General features: G+C 43.0%; 1 long non-coding RNA gene across 3 annotated transcripts in view; it reads right to left on the reverse strand.

Moving 5' to 3' along the window:
* Positions 1-16,869, reverse strand: part of LOC129207494 (uncharacterized) — a 200,673-nt gene that overhangs the window by 38,763 nt on the left and 145,041 nt on the right. For all 3 annotated transcript variants that reach the window (XR_008577458.1, XR_008577457.1, XR_008577456.1), the window contains exons 3-4: positions 8,007-8,148; positions 5,327-5,651 (exon numbers count right to left, since the gene is read on the reverse strand). This is a non-coding gene — a long non-coding RNA (uncharacterized LOC129207494). The remainder of the gene's footprint in view (positions 1-5,326; positions 5,652-8,006; positions 8,149-16,869) is intronic.

Consider the following 16,869-nt stretch of genomic DNA (forward strand, 5'->3'; position numbering starts at 1 on the left):
CAACATACAGAAGTAATTACCAAGGCTTACGATATATGAAGCATCTTCAAAAACAAAGCTACATAAATTTAACTTCTAGCTGGCTGTTGGTGAATCTGGTTATAAAATCAACACCTTGTGTATCTGATCTACACAACAGCTACATTATACCATCTACTGATTTTTTTTTAATAGTTTACTTAGTCTCTCACTGAAAAAAAATATGAAAGCCAAATTTCTAAGTGCAGGGTCTGCGGAAATATTTGCAAAGACTCGTAAGTATTTTATTACCTCTTGCAGTGTAAATGTATTTGACTGTGTGTTTAAAGCAACTGCAGTTTGTTCTTAATAAGAGTGAATTTGCACTATAAATGGCATCCCCTCTTTAGAAACAATACTTCCTTTATCTACTTGTCTTCAAAAGCGCCTAACAGGGAAACCTAACTTATCTGTTTCATCTTAAAACTGGAGCTGCCTGTCAAGCTTTGACAATCTTCAGATTCTTTTGGAAATAGGAAGCAACCCATTGTGTTCAAATTTGCTCTTAGTGACAGCTGATCCCACAGGAGCATCTAGTTAGAAAATAATTGATAGCACTTGAAACAGAAAAGATTGCAAATCAGGTATGACAAGTTTGCGTTCGATGGCAGTCCTAAAACTAATTGTCCAGTTAAGAAATCAGCTTCAAAAGAGGAAAAAACTTAAGGGGAAGGAAATGAGAAGTTTGTTTATTGCACATACACTTTCATTCTGACAATATTTTTCTTTTAAAAGGCAGGTCTGGAATAAGCAGTACATTAAAGGGATGGGCCCAAAGCAAAACCTCTAAACCGAATACTCCGAACTTTATGACTCAAGCCCATCTGTAGTTTGTTATAAACAAGTCATAAGGCATAAATGAAAAAATCTGGATGCGGAAGGACAGAGGCTCGATCCTGCTACTATTGAAGTTAACAGAAAATCTCTTGCTGACTACAGAGGACTTTGGATCAGGCATTAAAATTCCAAAGTAATACTGGCAAAGCTTCAATCGTGCGAGTGTGCGCGCGTGCGCGCTTGTGCATATATACACATACACACAAAACCCAATAGTAGGAATTTTTAACCCTGATTCTTATATCAGACTATACCACCGGATGTCAAAAATGAAGATAACATGGGAGGAAGTTTATTTTGATGAGGAAATCCCTAAATGCTGTTGAAAATATGCTTGGAATGGTTAATTAGTATGTAGGGGCTTTGGAGGAAATGATATCTTGCAGCTTGACCATCATCTTTTTGCCAGGTTTCCCTTCGATTTATCTCTTATCTGCAGGAAACTGTCTCACAGCTTCTGAATCTGCTGTTGGCTAAAAAGAGAAAAAGGACCATGACTCATTGTTGGGCAACAGGACAAGTTCTATTTGGATTCTAAATTTCCACATTAATGCTAGTTAATGTCATATCTAATGTACTTCAGCCTATCCAGGGGATATCCAGGGTGGGCTCTGGAACTAACCAAAAGTGAAAGTTCCTTCACCAAAATAACAAACAGTAAATTAAAAGAAGATATAATACCCGAGAAATGAAAACACTGAGTAATGCAAAAAGTATCTGCCGTATTTTCTATGACTAAGGCATCAAAAAGGCCTTATTAATAAATGAAAGTATTGTAAATGGGTAAGGAACTGGCGACGGGATGCAGCAACCGAACCCACCGAAGTTATTGCTGGCCGGAGAATATTAAGCACGTCGAGTGCTGTGACATGTCGGAGGGACTGTTTTCACACACAATCAAGCGCTGCAGGATTCCTTACTCTGCAGCTTGTGTTGAGGGCTGGCAAGGAAGATCTGGTTAGCTACACGCGGTGGGAGAGGTCGCTGTATCTAGCAACCGCAAACAGGAGCAGGGTCTGGGGACGCACGCGGGCGTAACTTTTGAGCGTCCCGGCCGCTGTGCTGGAAGTTAGGCACGTATGTAAACGCCGAGCTTAAGAAAGTGCTGGGGGAGGGATGAGATGCATCAGACGATCGCTGTGCCAACACTAATGAGTACATCAATGGAAGGATTAAGAAAGGATGGGGACATGTTGCTCCCATTCCCTCTCCTACGGCGATTGCTCCAGTGCTCAGAGGTGTGGCTTGATTTGGGTAAGAACTGAAAATTCAGCGGCTTCTCCAAATATTACATAAAAGGAAAGAATGACACAAAAACACGATCTAACCGTGTAAATATTTTTTCCAGTCTCACAGACCAAATCCCAAGCTTGTCATGCGTCTTACATTTTTTATTCCCCAGCTCTCTTTCCCCAATGCTGAGCTAACATCTGAAATAAGAGTACACAATCAGTATGTTAATAATCAAGGAGTCTGCTCGCTGCATTATACAGACATCAGAGGAATTTCTTCCACTGTCTGATGAATATTATAAACAGGCCCGTTTGTATTAACAGAGCCTTATGTAGCAAATCCAAAAGTGACAAACCAAACAGTTTTAAGTGGTTACATTCCATCTCCAAATGTCCCGAGTATCAAACATCACTAGAAACCTGCATCCTGGCTGCATGTGAGGGAAACAAAGAGGCCCACAGTCAGTTGGACTAGACGCTTGGTGTTGAAGCAGATGACTATGACAAGGGTTTTTAACTGCCAAAGTGACACTGCAAACACAATCTGGTATTGCAGCTGGAGAGCCAGAAATATTGTATCAGTTACCGAGAGGGAAGGCATTTGTTCTTGAGAGCGACACTTCAGGAAGGGTTTACATCTGAGTCATCATCTTTGACAGCGTGTGTGTCCATCAGCAAGCCAAACGGCAGAGCTTCTGCAAAACATTTCGGGGAGGTTTTAGGATCTGCAGATCACTGCAGACCTGATTCGCCACCCTGTGAAGCCAAAGGAAAGGTCCCCTTTCTGTGGGCTGAGGTCTGATCCCTAGGTGGTAATTCTCGTACTTAGAAACGGTATTAAAAATTCCAAGCACGTGGCCAAACTGACTGAACTATCACCCGAAACCCAACATTTTAGGCAAACTGAATGACTAGGCACAGCTCCTTCCCCATCCTGCTTACAGTACATAGTACACAAAAGCAACAAGGGGCGGGGGGAAAAGCAGGTAAGGAAAGATGAGAATCGTATGAACGCTCCTAAGTCTAGTGGGTTTTTATTGTGTGTGTTGCGATGGTTTCTGTGAGCTGCTCCTGCATCAGCTGGCTGCGAGACTGCCAGTTTTAACCTTTTTTTTTTTTTCTTTTTTTTTTCCTGAGCTCTTTTCCCTCTCCACCATCTCAGCCCCTTGAGAGACTGGGAGTCCTCCTGGAGCACAGGCTTGAAGTGAGAGGGGGACAGCCTCCTAGCTCCACCTGTACGTGCGCAGGTCGTCGCGAGGCTGCAATCCTGAAGCACGGTGGGCTCTCGGGTCAGACTGGTGCATTTTAGAAGAGAGACGGCTATGTGCTGGCAGCTTGCTTAATTTCGTGTTAGATAACTGGATGGAAATGCAGGTTCAGACTATTTTGAGCCGACCGTGAAGGACCGTCTGCTCTGTGACCACCATCTGCCACGAGGCTTGTGCGCCTTGGGAGTAGGGAGGGCTGAACCAGAAATGCTGGGAGAAGGAGTTTTATTCACCAAAGGTCGCTGATGCTTATTTGCTATTTATTTCAAGCAAGTCACTTGGGTTTCCAAAGTGGGCCTGGAAACTGTGAAGGAACAGTGTTTCTCATGAGATTTCCTGTTGGTGCTGCATCCAGTAGCACCGGAAATATCACAAGAATAGCTTTTCTTGTGGTATTTTATTACTTCTGCTTCTGCTCCTGGCCGGAACTGGGAAGTACAGGGGTGCATGGAAATGAAATATAGTGGTCAGAGGAGAGTCTGCCAAACATTTGGAAACGACAACAGCAAGAAAGGTCATTGACTTAAGTCTCAGGAACTGCTTCCGATCTGCTCTTATTTTATTCAGACACATTTACGTGATGCTGCTTTTAGAAGTCATTCACTCCAGGCAGGCATCGGTGCGTATTCAAACAGCGAGCGTCTGTGGTTTAGCTGTGAGTACTGCTGGTAAGTTCCTATAGAGAAGTGACTTCTGTTTCCTAAAATGTTTAACTGACATAATCCATCATCAGAATAGGCCCAAGCAAAAATCCCCACCCTGCTACATCTCACAGTTGCACTGCCTTTATTTAATATTACAGCAGCACGATTAGCCATATCAGACATACAAATCTGCACATACACTTTCCTTGGTCAAAACCCATCCACACACCACAAAGAGCATCTATTTCTCTGAATTTATTTCCTGCTCAGAGCTGTTTGACAAATGCTTTGTGCAGACAAATTCTGTCTAGCAATTGTTGGTAAATACACATTGCAAATACTTCTTCAGCTGACTCAGACGGGTTTTGGTGGCAGTAACGATCAAGCAGCGTAAGCAGCTGCTAGCAATTCTCCCCCAGCCATGTCCACCCTGGAGGCACGGTAATGCAGCTCAGGGGCTTGATCCAGATGGAAGGGGACTGGCTCAGGCAGCAGTGGACACCTAGGAGCAGTTAGGAGGAAGGGGAAAGCCAACGACAGCTCAAGCCAGCAAAAGCTGTTCAGCAATTTACACCCTTGGCGTTGCAATCAAAACTACCTAAACCACATGGGACTGTTTCCATTTCCTGTTTGGTTGATGTAATCTTTACAAGTTACTCCTGTTTCTTTCTGAAGTGAATTCTCCTTCACTGCAAAACTAATTTTGTTCCATTATTAAATGAGTATTGGCTGCTAATCAACACTTTGCCTTCCTGAACAAGCTCAATTTGCAAACAAACCAAATTAAAAGGGGAATGAACACAGATGAAGAGAAATTCAACTTAAAAGCCAGGACAAGATTCCCTGAGTTTGTTTCCCTTATTATCTGACTGTCATCCTAAGAGCACTTCGCTCAGTTTAGACTAGAAATGTGATATTTTGCTACAGATTTGCCAATGTCATAAGGAATAATCATGGGTACTTTCAATTCCTTTTGTTGCAAGAGACAGAGGATGCTTGCCTCACTCATGCATAATTGCATTGAAGTTGAAGGGACTATTTCATAATGACAAAGACTAGATAGATTTGGCCCAAGAAGGCTGCTTTTCTTCTTCTGGTGTTTTGGAGAGCTAAAGGCACATACTGTTAGAAGAAAAAAACTGTAACAGTTGGTTCCATATGCTCTGTAATAAAATGGGACCAAATTCTGCATCGACAACCTGTACAAGCATGACAGCAAAAATGTCTTTTCCAGTTACAAAATCAGTTTCGTTCCTCACTCCCTCACAACTGCACAGATATTCTGAACCATGGTTCACAGTTCAAAGTAATTATTGTTGTAACATACCTCGGTTATCATCAAGGACTTTGTTGTTGCGCTTTTCAGATGGCGGGGCTCCACTCCCACATGTCTGCTCTTGTGCTTTCACCAGAGTCACCCACCACGGGTTTCACTCCCCGCTTCGTGCCATGAAAGGAGACAGTTTGAAGCCAGCTTCAGTGGTTTCCCTTCCCGCCTCCCCAGGCTGGCCGTGTGGTATTGCACAGGCAGGCAGGTCGCCAGTCTACTCCTCTCTTGCTTCTTCCTACCTGCAAGTTGATCCTGGCACAGCATCCCACAGTTTTGCTATCGATCTCAGCCAGGGGGACACATCAAATCTAATCACCTCCTGCTACAGGGAAAGGGGGGAAATGAGAGGCAAATTCAGGTGGATCCTGGCATCACAGAAAGGTGAGCAAAAGGAACTGTCAGAAGCCAGGCAGGAGTAAAACTTGTGACAAAAGCTTTATGTTCTCTGTTTTCTTACAAAAAAGACAAGGAAAAAACAATACAAAGAAAAAGCATCCTTCATCACTCAGAGAGGTCAAATCCCTTTTGTTTCACATTCTGTGCTGTTTGGAGCTGACACTATTGGGTGATATTTGGGTCATATCTAGTGGCTACCTGTGCATGTATTGCATACCTGTACTTATCGCTGTATTAAAAGCTGGGACTATAATTCTGTGGTAAAAGAGAATTGCATGGTATGCTCTGTTGTTGTAGAGTTGCATAATATATACATAATTTGTATGAGCATACAATAAAACTTAGGGATCCTTTAGAAGTAAACTGAAAGAGATTCTTAAACATCAGCAAATGAAATCTGATGAAGGACTAAAGGATTATTATAGACCAACACAAACAAGTCTTCTCTTTTCGGTGTACTTTCACATACATTATAACTTGATATTGACCTAAAAATGTTATAAAGACACACATCTAAATCTTCAACATCAGCAGCAACCTTCATCTGGGGCACAGGACTGACTCCCCATCATTATCCCAGAACATCCTGATGGCCTTGCCTTTACCCTTTGTGCTTCTTTCTCATTCAAGTAAAACTCTAAGGGTCTGCAAGGAGAATTTTGAAGTCAGTGGGAGTTTTGACTGAAAAGAGACAAAAATCCCCTTTACTTGGCATCTTCCACAATAGAGTGAAAGTCTGAAAATTCATAACTGGGTTACATGCATGCAGTGCACTTTTATTTCACAACACTGCATAAAATGACAATACTGGCTAAGGAATGGGTGGACCAGATGAGTATAGTCATCCCTTTCCACGATATTCCTGAAAAAGCCTGAAACAGCGACTGTTTTTCACGTTGCTTCACAACCCTGAAGTGTTAATAGTACACTCACAACAGAAAGTTTTCAATGTGCCTTAGTAACTATTGTGGCCGGATAGTAAAAAGTTTGAACAGCTGCAGATTCCATGTCCAATCTCTAGCTACGTTTTTGACAGACCTCTTAGGCTTGCATAATAAATACAGAAAAGCTTAAGCAAAGACGCTGAATATCATTATCAACATTATTACGCGAGCAGATCGCAAACCACTCCGCATCCTAAAAAGCGTCATTCGACTAAGACATTTCCCTGCCATTTTGTTGTTGTTGTTGTTCTTTAGAGAGCACCAGCAATCCTGAGGGTACGTACAGGCCTGAAAACTGTGGTTGTATTCAGATCTCGAGTTGTGCAAAAGTGACATGGAACGGCTCTAAATTCACCCGCTACCGGTACTTAAATAAAGCTTTTGCTTTATTGAGAGTCTTTTGCTGACTTGGCTCCATTTAGAAATCAAAGGATGATTTCTTCCAAGTGACAGTCCTAGAAATGTTAGTATAATTGAATTAAAAATTAAAAATAGGTGCAAGATGCAAAGCTCAGATTTGTCAACAGATTGAAAACTTTAGTGAAATCGAAGATGTTGACCGAAAGGTTTGGATGCAGCCAGAAATGGGGGGAGGGGGGGACTGGTTTGTCCAATTCACGAAAAGAGGTAAATCATAATGTGTGAGTCTGGATTCACTTATGTATTTCCCTGGCATTTGGGAATGTTTGGGTCTGAGGTTCTGTGTTGAAATTTCAGCTACCTACTATTATAATTTCAGTATCTTTGTTTTAATTCTTTCCTAACACTTCAGTGGAACACAGGCTTTCCAATCACTCAGTGCTCTCTACTTGACTTTTCAAAGTAGCAACCATAAATTAGAAGATAAAGAACTAGAAAAGGTGTGAGGGTCAGCCCGTGATACACATTTTGCAGTCAGTCAGAGCTGGCTGAGGTCCTCGCCCTCTGAGCTGTGGTCGTCACAGCTAAAGCACAGCACAGAATTTGGATTTGATTCCTGATAGTAAAAGTCTTTCGTATCAATTACATTTTATATAAGTGAAAGATGAAAAATAACACCCTTATTTCCCAGGAGAGTTTCAAAGATAAATTAATCAATGTTTACAAATCATTTGGATTTTAGATTGGATGGAAGGGGGGAGAAAATTGAAGAAATGCTCAGATGGGCCAGGAAAAACAGCAGATTCTCTTCATTCCCAGTTCAGCAAACTATGTAAGCACGTGCGTAACTTTGAGAATGGGCTTAAATCTACCCCAGTAAACAAGAGCAGTAGCCCACAGAGTTAATTATGTGCTTTGATGCTTTTCTAAATAGGGAAAATTAACAGGTACAACTGAAAAATGCAGAGTATACGTACAGACTTAGCATGGCAAACAGTCTGCAGCTTCAGTGCTCCGTCAGCCCCCAAGCCTGGCAGAGCCTTGTCTTTACTGCGCTGAGTCACTTTCCAAATACTGGCTATACGCAGAGGACGATCACAGGCAGCAACATTCAGGTACCTGAAAGCAGAAGAATTTGTCTCATTATGTTTGAAAGGCAACTTTTAAAAGTCCTTAGGGACAGATCAAGAGAGTGGTGGAAAAAGCCATATCATTAGGGAGCCCGAGTCATAACCCTGGATGCAGGACTTGGGGGCAGGGGGATTTGGACTCTAGCTGAACTTTGCAACTCCTGCTTAGCCATATGAAATGAAATTGAACTGGAACATGTCCTTAATCAGTAGTTATTTTATCAGCACATCAAATGGGCACAGGCTCGATGCTGTCCCAGCTCAGTCCTGCAAGAGCTCTTGCAGTTATTTAAGGAGCATTCTTTTAATATACTTGAAAGAAAGCCACTCATAGCCTGCACCATTATCGGTACTGTGCATCTCAGGATCTAACACCTTTTGGAGTTGGTTATCAGCTGCAGTGAAAGCAACATTTTATACGCTTCTATTCTTGTGCCATATTTGTAAAAGCTGAAATGCTATCACCAGAACAAATGCTTCTTTCATTGGCTTTCTGGAAATGTAAAGTTCATTCAAAGCCTAGAAAATTAAATTGCGTTCATCTGGGAGACGGCATGTAGACAAAATCTGCTTCAAAAGTCAGAAGGCCCCTGAGTCAGAGGAAAGTTCAATTAATTTGTCAGAGAACTGAAAACAGATGATTTCAATCAGCACCAAAAAATGACTTCATGGCAGGCGTGCGCTGGAGAAGGCAGAGTTTGGTTTCGAGCACACAAACAAGCGGCTCAGCAGGATTACTCTGCTCCGCAGCACTGGTTCTGTGGCGTCGTATGGAGCGAGTCTCTCCGATGCCGGCCGCCACGGTGATGGGCGCAGGGAGCCTGAGCCTGAGCCTGAGCCTGAGCCTGAGCCTGAGCCTGAGCCTGAGCCTGAGCCTGAGCCTGAGCCTGAGCCAAACCGGCAGCGGTCCCCGCGCGCTCCCTTGCTGCCTCTCATGAATGGCCGGGCTGCCGCGCCGCCCCATTGGCTGCGCCGCCCGCGGGACCCGCCAATCAGTGGCGCGGGCGCTCCGGGGGCGGTGCCGCCGTGCCGGCGCGGTGCGGTGCGGTGAGGTGCGGTGAGGTGCGGGGGCTGTCCCGTCCCGTCCCGTCCCCCCCGGTGTCCCGCCGCCGGCCCGGCCAGTCCTTCCCTGCAGCTCGTCCCTCGCGGCTTCCCGCGCCCCAGGCGAGCGCTGCTGGGCGGCCGGGCCCCAGCCGGTGCGAGTGCGGCTCTGCGATGCGGGGAGGAGGGCTGCCCTGGCTGCTGCTCGGCTGCTGGAGGGGGGACGCCGGGGACGGGGCGGCACATGCCGGGGGAAAATGCGGTTGTCGGGAAATAAAGACCATGGCTGTCGCCGAACCCTTGTCTTATGCACCCCACAGCCACGAATACCTCTCCCGGGAGCCCTGCCCGCAGGTGGCTGCTGAGCGGGAGCTGCAGCGATGCCTCCTCCCTCCATCTTGTTCGCTGGGAGGCTCCGGCCACGATACCGAAAGGCACGTGTCGTGATTGAAAACGCCGGGTCAAACCCTCCCAGGTTGTTTGTGTCTGTCCTTCGGGTAAAAAATAAACCAAATCCTTGCCCGGGGTCTTCAGAGATCTTATGGATGTTTTGCTATTAGGCGGGATGTAGTTTCTGTTATTCTAGACAAATTCAGACTCAACTAATCTCATTTTCTTGCCTAAACTCCCCTGCATTTGCAGCTGGGTATCCTGATTTTTCATTTGCCTTGTGTTGTCCTGTGATTTATAGCACGTCGATATTTAGCAAGCTCATCCACTTCTGAGAGCGCTGCGTCGCAACTGTGGAGAAAGAAATACTTAAAACTCACCCTTACTTTTTTATTGCGGAACTGTATTTGAAAAACAAAAGGATAAGATCTTATATATATAATAACCATTTTTTACTGTGGTGGTTGTTTTCCTATTTTATCTGAATCCTTAATTTCAAAATTATTTAAAAACCCTAATTAATTGTGTTTATTATTGCCACTTGGTCATGCAAAAAAAGTGGCAGAATAGAAGTCAGCAAGGAATACATATTTTTAATGGTAAGATATTTAATATGGGTTTACAACCCCACACAACAGCCACATTAAACCAAGAAGAAAACAGACATTTAAGTTTCTCAGATTTTTTTCTCATACTGCATTAGCTCCCCAGCACTTCCCCACCAGTTATTAATGTTTTTCCAGTTTTGACGCTGAGAAGTCAGAGTGGTGGTACGCTACACCGGGGAGAGAGGGGCTTCCTAAGTAATACACCCTCCTTCCGCAGACAGGGCGAGATTTGTCCCGGTGTTACCATACAAACCATACAGACATGCTGGTGGCAAAAAAACCCCCCACACATGGGTTAAGCCAAAAAGCCAGTGGCTCCATCACTGCAGGATTTGGATTGTAAGGACTTGGAATACAAAGTCCTTTTTTGATGTTCCTCCTAAGATGACCACTCTTATGAATAGAAATAAGGGACAACCACATGAAAAACAGGGAACGGCACTTTAAGGGATTCCAGGAGAACACCTGTTGCCTTGTCATGTGTTTTTCTCACAAATATACAGTGTTACTTCCCTCAAACAGATAATTAAATGAAGATGAACTTAATTATTTAAAGTGATAATTACTATAATTTGAAATAACTGAAATACATTTTTGTTTTCTAAATCAATTCATAAAGCTTTCCCCAGGTTCTACTGAAATTCTCAGATTTTGAAACTCAGCCTGAACAGAATCAATATTTAGCAGGTTTCTGCAACATATCCAAGTCTGTTTATAGAAGAAAACCATTTCTCTGCTTTACTTGTTACTTGAATGGGCATAACATTCCCCACAAGTTTTACTCACAAAAAGGACTTAACGTAAAACATCATTAGAACACTTCCTAGTACCGGGCTGCTGAAGTGTATACTCACATACACATACAACTCCTCCCTGAGGATACAGTAGTTCTCATGCAAATAATCCATACCCAACTTTTTATTAGGTTCAGCTTTTCAATATTGATTACCATTTCCTGAAATGCAAACCTTTTTTTTTTCTACCCTAGAAAAAGTGGGTGATTCAGATTAAATAAGTCTTGATGCAGTTATCCCGAGTAAAACTAACCACACAGTGGTACGCAAAATAATTTTCAATTGTTTGTAATAAACTCTTCGAAATAATTTATTATTTCCAGAATTAAAGGTATAATTAACAAGAGAGCAATTTGCCATTTCAACTTAGTCCTTAAGTGTTTTCTCAACCGCAAGAGGAGCTAATATACCACTTTGTCTTTCAAAGGTGTGTGTCACTTTAGCTCTGGCAGTATCTCAGAGAAGAATCTGATGTCATAATAGGTGCTCTATCTGATGAATAATATTAGGGCACACTTTTGTTACGCCGCAAAGTATTTTCTGTATTTTTCCAATTTTTTCACAAGAAAAAAACCAAAAAGCATTGTTTTTAGACTCTACACTAGCGTCCTATCTTTACATATTGTCTTTGTGGGCTCTCTTACATGTGACAGTCCGCTATAAGCAATGGAGAAACTTTCTCTGCACGGAGTGTAATAAGCTGTATGACAAGCATTGTTGGCTTTTCTGGTCCCTGTTCGTTATCTAGTGCTCACTGGACCTTGCTGATATCACACTGATAACCAAACACAGTTGCGCGAGGGGTAGCCCAGACAAAACCCACCCAGGTCAATGAAGCACCGGTGGCTTCTTGCTGGTGGCAAGTGGTTGAAGACAAGGTATCCAGTTGAAAGACTAAAAATAGGGTATGAAAATACTTCAGCTCTCAGGTAAGGTGGGAACACCTTTTCCATAGAGAGGACCAAAGCTGTATAATGTGCACATCTACAGTTCTTACATGTATAGATACCCAGTAAAAAATAAACCTGCAAGGAGTCCTTAGCCCGATAAGCTGCTTGGGGCATGGCTATTGCTCAGGTAGAGGCAACCCCCTGCCAGCAGCACTTTCCCCAGCATTTGCTCTGCAGGACCAAAACCCAAGTCCCCCGGTTTCTCATATCGGCCCTCTGTTTCAGCTCGGTCCACCTGTGGTCCAGTGTCTCCACTAAAATTTGATTTGCCTTTGATACCGAGGAATCTTGAACCAGCTTACAAATGGATGACATCAATTCCAGCCCTTGTACACAAAACTCGCCCATCTCCCAGCATCTGGACTCGTGGTCTAGTCACTAAGTCTCTGAAAAAACAGAGTTTCTCATACACAGCAACTTTTGTCCTCATCTATTTAACTTCAATTTAGCACTAACTAAGCGTCGACAGAAGACAGATAAAATAGATGTTATAAACTGCCAGAAAAAGTCTATCCAGCTCCTACTGAAGTGAACAGAAAAGTGATTGATGACTTCAGAGGATAATGAACAAGCTGTAAGTATGGAAGCTGGCCAAGTGAGCTACGCGTACCTCATCCTAACATAAAATAAAAAGTATGTCCACAATGGACAAGCTGCTCCATACCTAGCCGCTGTCCTCCTTCTCCAGAAGCTACCATCTTGGAGTCAACACTTGCTCAGTGAGCGGCCGGACCATTGCTCTAATTCTTTTTGGTCGCTGAAACGTGCAGGTGCTCCGCAGGCTCAGGAGACACTGGGATTTCCAGGATTCCCCAAAGGGAATGAAAGATCTGCTGCTCCTTCTGCTGTGACTGGCTCCCATTTATTCCTTCAGGAAGGTCTGGCAACTCTGTGGCATCTGCTCCCTCTTTGGGCACCCAGTATTTACTGTCCCCATCTGATCAGGATATGCTTATGCAATCACACAGGACACAATCTGATGTAAAATTAATTTCTCTGGTTTCTCAGTACCTGAAAAGACCTAACCTGGTACACGTACTTACAAAGGGGTGAACACAATATTACGAAATAATTTCTCAAGAAGTAAAGAAAAATGCAACAAAAGCAGAAAAAAAGAAAGTGCCTTTAAAAAGTATATAAAAGAGGGCACTGTCACTCTTTTCTCAAAGGTAGTGACAACATTCTCACTGATTTCAGGGGAAGCAGGATGATCTCTGCTCTTGAAAAGTTTTGTTTGCTGCCAGAGTATGTCAGCATGTTCATGAATAAGCAAGCACCCTGTTGCACATGGTTTTGCTGTAAAAGCAAGAATTGATTTATACTCGATAATAATTTCCAAGTTCACACTCTAATGGTAGAATTTAAACTATACAACTGTCTGAATCCGAGCAGATAACCCCACTATTCAAGTCTTAGTTATTTCTATAAAATTATATTTGTACTATTTATGGAATGTGCAGATGCAGGGGAAATGTATTTACAGCTGTTTTGACTAGTCCTACTGTATGCTTAGAGAAGAAACCGTGGAATTTGGGGTTTGGCATTTTTGACACCAGGCAAATTAGAGGGGCCCTAATGATATCGACTGCCATTTGCTACTCTGTGGTTATCAGGTCAGTCAGGCATCTTTGGTTGGAAGTGGCATACGATTCTCAGCATCAGTCATGTCCTCTTCAGCTAATTATCTATAAAGTGCTGTGGCCAGCTTCTCTCCCTTGACTGCAGGAAATAGTGACTCCAGTCACACGTTGGAAAAGCTATCTGACATCTTCGATTTAGAAGAAACTTTGTATTGAATTTACTACTTCTGTTTAAGTCAAATCTTTCCCCTACACTTGGCGTGAGAAAAGATTTGTAGCTTTTGTCGTGAAGAAATAAGATAGCTAAATCCTTTCACTCTGCCTATAAATTAAACTTCTGCTTTTCCATCACTTTGGAAATTAGCTTCTCTAAGTATTTTGGTATTAAGTAATTATATCAGCCATACATTCTCCAGTTTCTTTTTATTTTACTCAGTAAGACATAGAGTATTTAGTTTTTGTTAAAGTTCCAAGAATACAGCATAGCCTGTGGGTTTGATGAAGATGGTTTACAAGCGTGGAGTCCTGGATCCTCCAGTGGGCATGAGGAAGCTATTTCCTTCTTTAACCACCCTTTCTCTGTGAAAAGGATGCAGTCGGCTCCCGCTACGCAGGGTTTTGAGACCTGAATGACGTACCCGGGCTGTGGCTTGACATTACAGTAAATCTGGGGTTAGAGGTGCTACTGCCAGATCGAAAATGCCACAGCTGCGTGACACAAAATGCAGATCATTCTCATGGTCTCAGTTGTTCAAGAATCTGTCGAGAGGTTAATTTTTCACTGGCAGGATCCTCACTAGATCAGGTACTGTCTGTCCGTACCATTTAACGTAGTCCTCCATCAAGTATTGCCTGTCCTTTCACAACTGGCATAATGTTAGCATAAACTGCCTAGCATGGTGTCTGGCAAAGTTAATAGAAATGTAATTCAGTGCTCAGGCCTGATACAAATCAAATTTATACAGCTGGGTGATTTGATAGCTCACGCATCCACTATTTATGATAATGTGATCATGCCTTACAATTATAATTAGTACCACATTTTATCTGTAATTACACATCCTGCACTAATAATTTATTACACTAGTTTCTTTCCCTGGCCACTGAATATTCTTGAGAATATTGGATCTTCCTCAAATTTACTCATTGGACAAAATTACAGAACAAAATATTTAACCATTACATTTTATCTGTGGACCAAATAGAATTCTCTACTCGTTGGAAGAGATGTGAATTGGCAGGTAAGTCGCAGCGTACTTTTTATGTTCTGCAAGCACTTGGAGTGTGGCCGTTTGAATGGAGAACTTTAAAATGCATTTTCTGCCGCCGCTTATGTCCATGTGCTGAAATCATATACAGGTACGTCAAAAAAGGGCTATGAGCACGGTCCGTGAAAAAAACTGACCCAATAGTCACGGGGTTTATTTCACTTTAAGAATTAGCGTCATTCAGCAAAGCATGCTGGCGTATGGGAACATCTCAAACATTCCTGACTGCGGAGATGCCGTACCGCGATCTTCAGATAGCCTTTCCCTTCACCACCCCACCCCGGTGATAAGTGGAGTCAGAGGAGGCTGCTGGGCCACTCTGGGTGCCCACTCCTGCTGAAAGGGCGTGGGTTGTCCTCCCACCCCAGCAGTTGCATGGACAGATCTGCATGCCCCCGTCGCTGACGTTAGTGCTCATCTGATTCCTCTGGGACCTAATTCAGCTCATTCAGGCAATCCAGGAAAAAAAAAAGAAAAAGAAGTTTAGGTTTTTACTGGCATAAGGAGCTGAATCAGGTTGCTAAGGGGTCCCATAGCATCAGCCCCAGCGTAAGGCAGCGTTCTGCTCAGGAAGGGGAGGGTATGGATTTGCCTCATTCACTGACAGCAAACTGTTCAATTGCTTCAGCCATGTTACATGACTCAGTCCAAAGATCAGGCACTGACACACAAAAAGGACCATTTTTAAAAGAAATGTATAGTTACGCTCATTTTCTCAGCATATCCTTCCCAACATTTGTAACACTACCGCAGTATTGTGGAGCCTATGGTCTTTACTGGAGGGAAGACAGAATATTTTCTCCAGCAATTCAGAAAAAATATCATCATAAACCAGCACTGTACTTAGTAATTAACCACTCTTGATTTATCATCATTATTTATTTGTATATACTGGTAGCACTTAAGAGAATCCAATCAAGAATCAGGCCTCCATTGTGCAACACATTAAACAAACGCATAATAAACAGCCGGTCCCCTCCATCAGTGAAGTTTTAGAAAACCTTCAAATTGGAATATTTTTGATGAATCTAGACATTCCAAAATGAAGTATCTAAAGTAATAAGTAAAGGAGGTTGTATTGGAAAATGTCGTGATTGCATTTAAATAAATTGGCCTAGTTAGATTAAATGAATAGCTTTTAAAGAAGTAATTCTTTCTTCATTCTGTGCAGAGGTTCCATCACAGACCACCAGTATTCAAAGTAAAGAGCTTGTGAGAAACAGCTGGATTGAGTGAAAAATCGAGAAACAGTCTGATATGCAGTCAAGCCCATTTAATTACGCCTGCTAATTATATTTCCCATGATAATTATATACAGTATTTAAATGCAGCATGCTATTTCCTGTTCAGAGTGATTAAAAACACCCCCGTGATTGGTGAAAAGATCTGGGTAAAGCATACGACATTTCAGATGTTGGTGATAAGCTGGGCTCCCTTGCAGACAGGAAAAGAGCCTCGGCTAGAGCAGCCCGGGATCTGAGAGGCAGCCGTGGGCAGATTAACCGCATGACACCTTCAGGGTACAGCAGCGCCTGCTCCTCACCTGAGAAAAGACTCCCAGATAAATCCCTTAAACTATCTGCTATATCTGCGCTTGTGGGTCAAAATATTTAAATCTGGGTTCTTCAAGTTCAGCATCTCGCTCCTTATTAGCACATCTAAAGAAGACTTGCAGAACACCCAAGACTCCAAAGGAACAGAAGCCAGAAATCCCGATCCTTCGCCCTTTCATTACTGTGCTGGTGATTATCATTTACAATTACGACAGTGCCCGGATCCTCGCAGGTATTATGCTCTATACCTACATCAGAGAAGAAGGAAGCTGCAGAGGAAAAGGAAAAGCAGGCAGCAGGGGAATACAGTTTGGGAAAAGCCATGCTGCTCTGGGAATAGATCCTGCCCCACAAGAGCGATCTGCAGAGACATGAGGGCTCTCTGCGACCTGCTCTCGCTCCGTGTCTTACTCCTTAGGTGGCATCCAGGAGTTTGCAGGACTAACGTGCCTGGCCTCAGGGCAAGCTGCGTGATAGAGTGGGAAGGGAATCCCTGCATTTCATCATGTGGATGTTGCTTATAGGA

Source organism: Grus americana, chromosome 5, assembly GCF_028858705.1.
Source record: "Grus americana isolate bGruAme1 chromosome 5, bGruAme1.mat, whole genome shotgun sequence".
Taxonomy (NCBI): Eukaryota; Metazoa; Chordata; class Aves; order Gruiformes; family Gruidae; genus Grus; species Grus americana.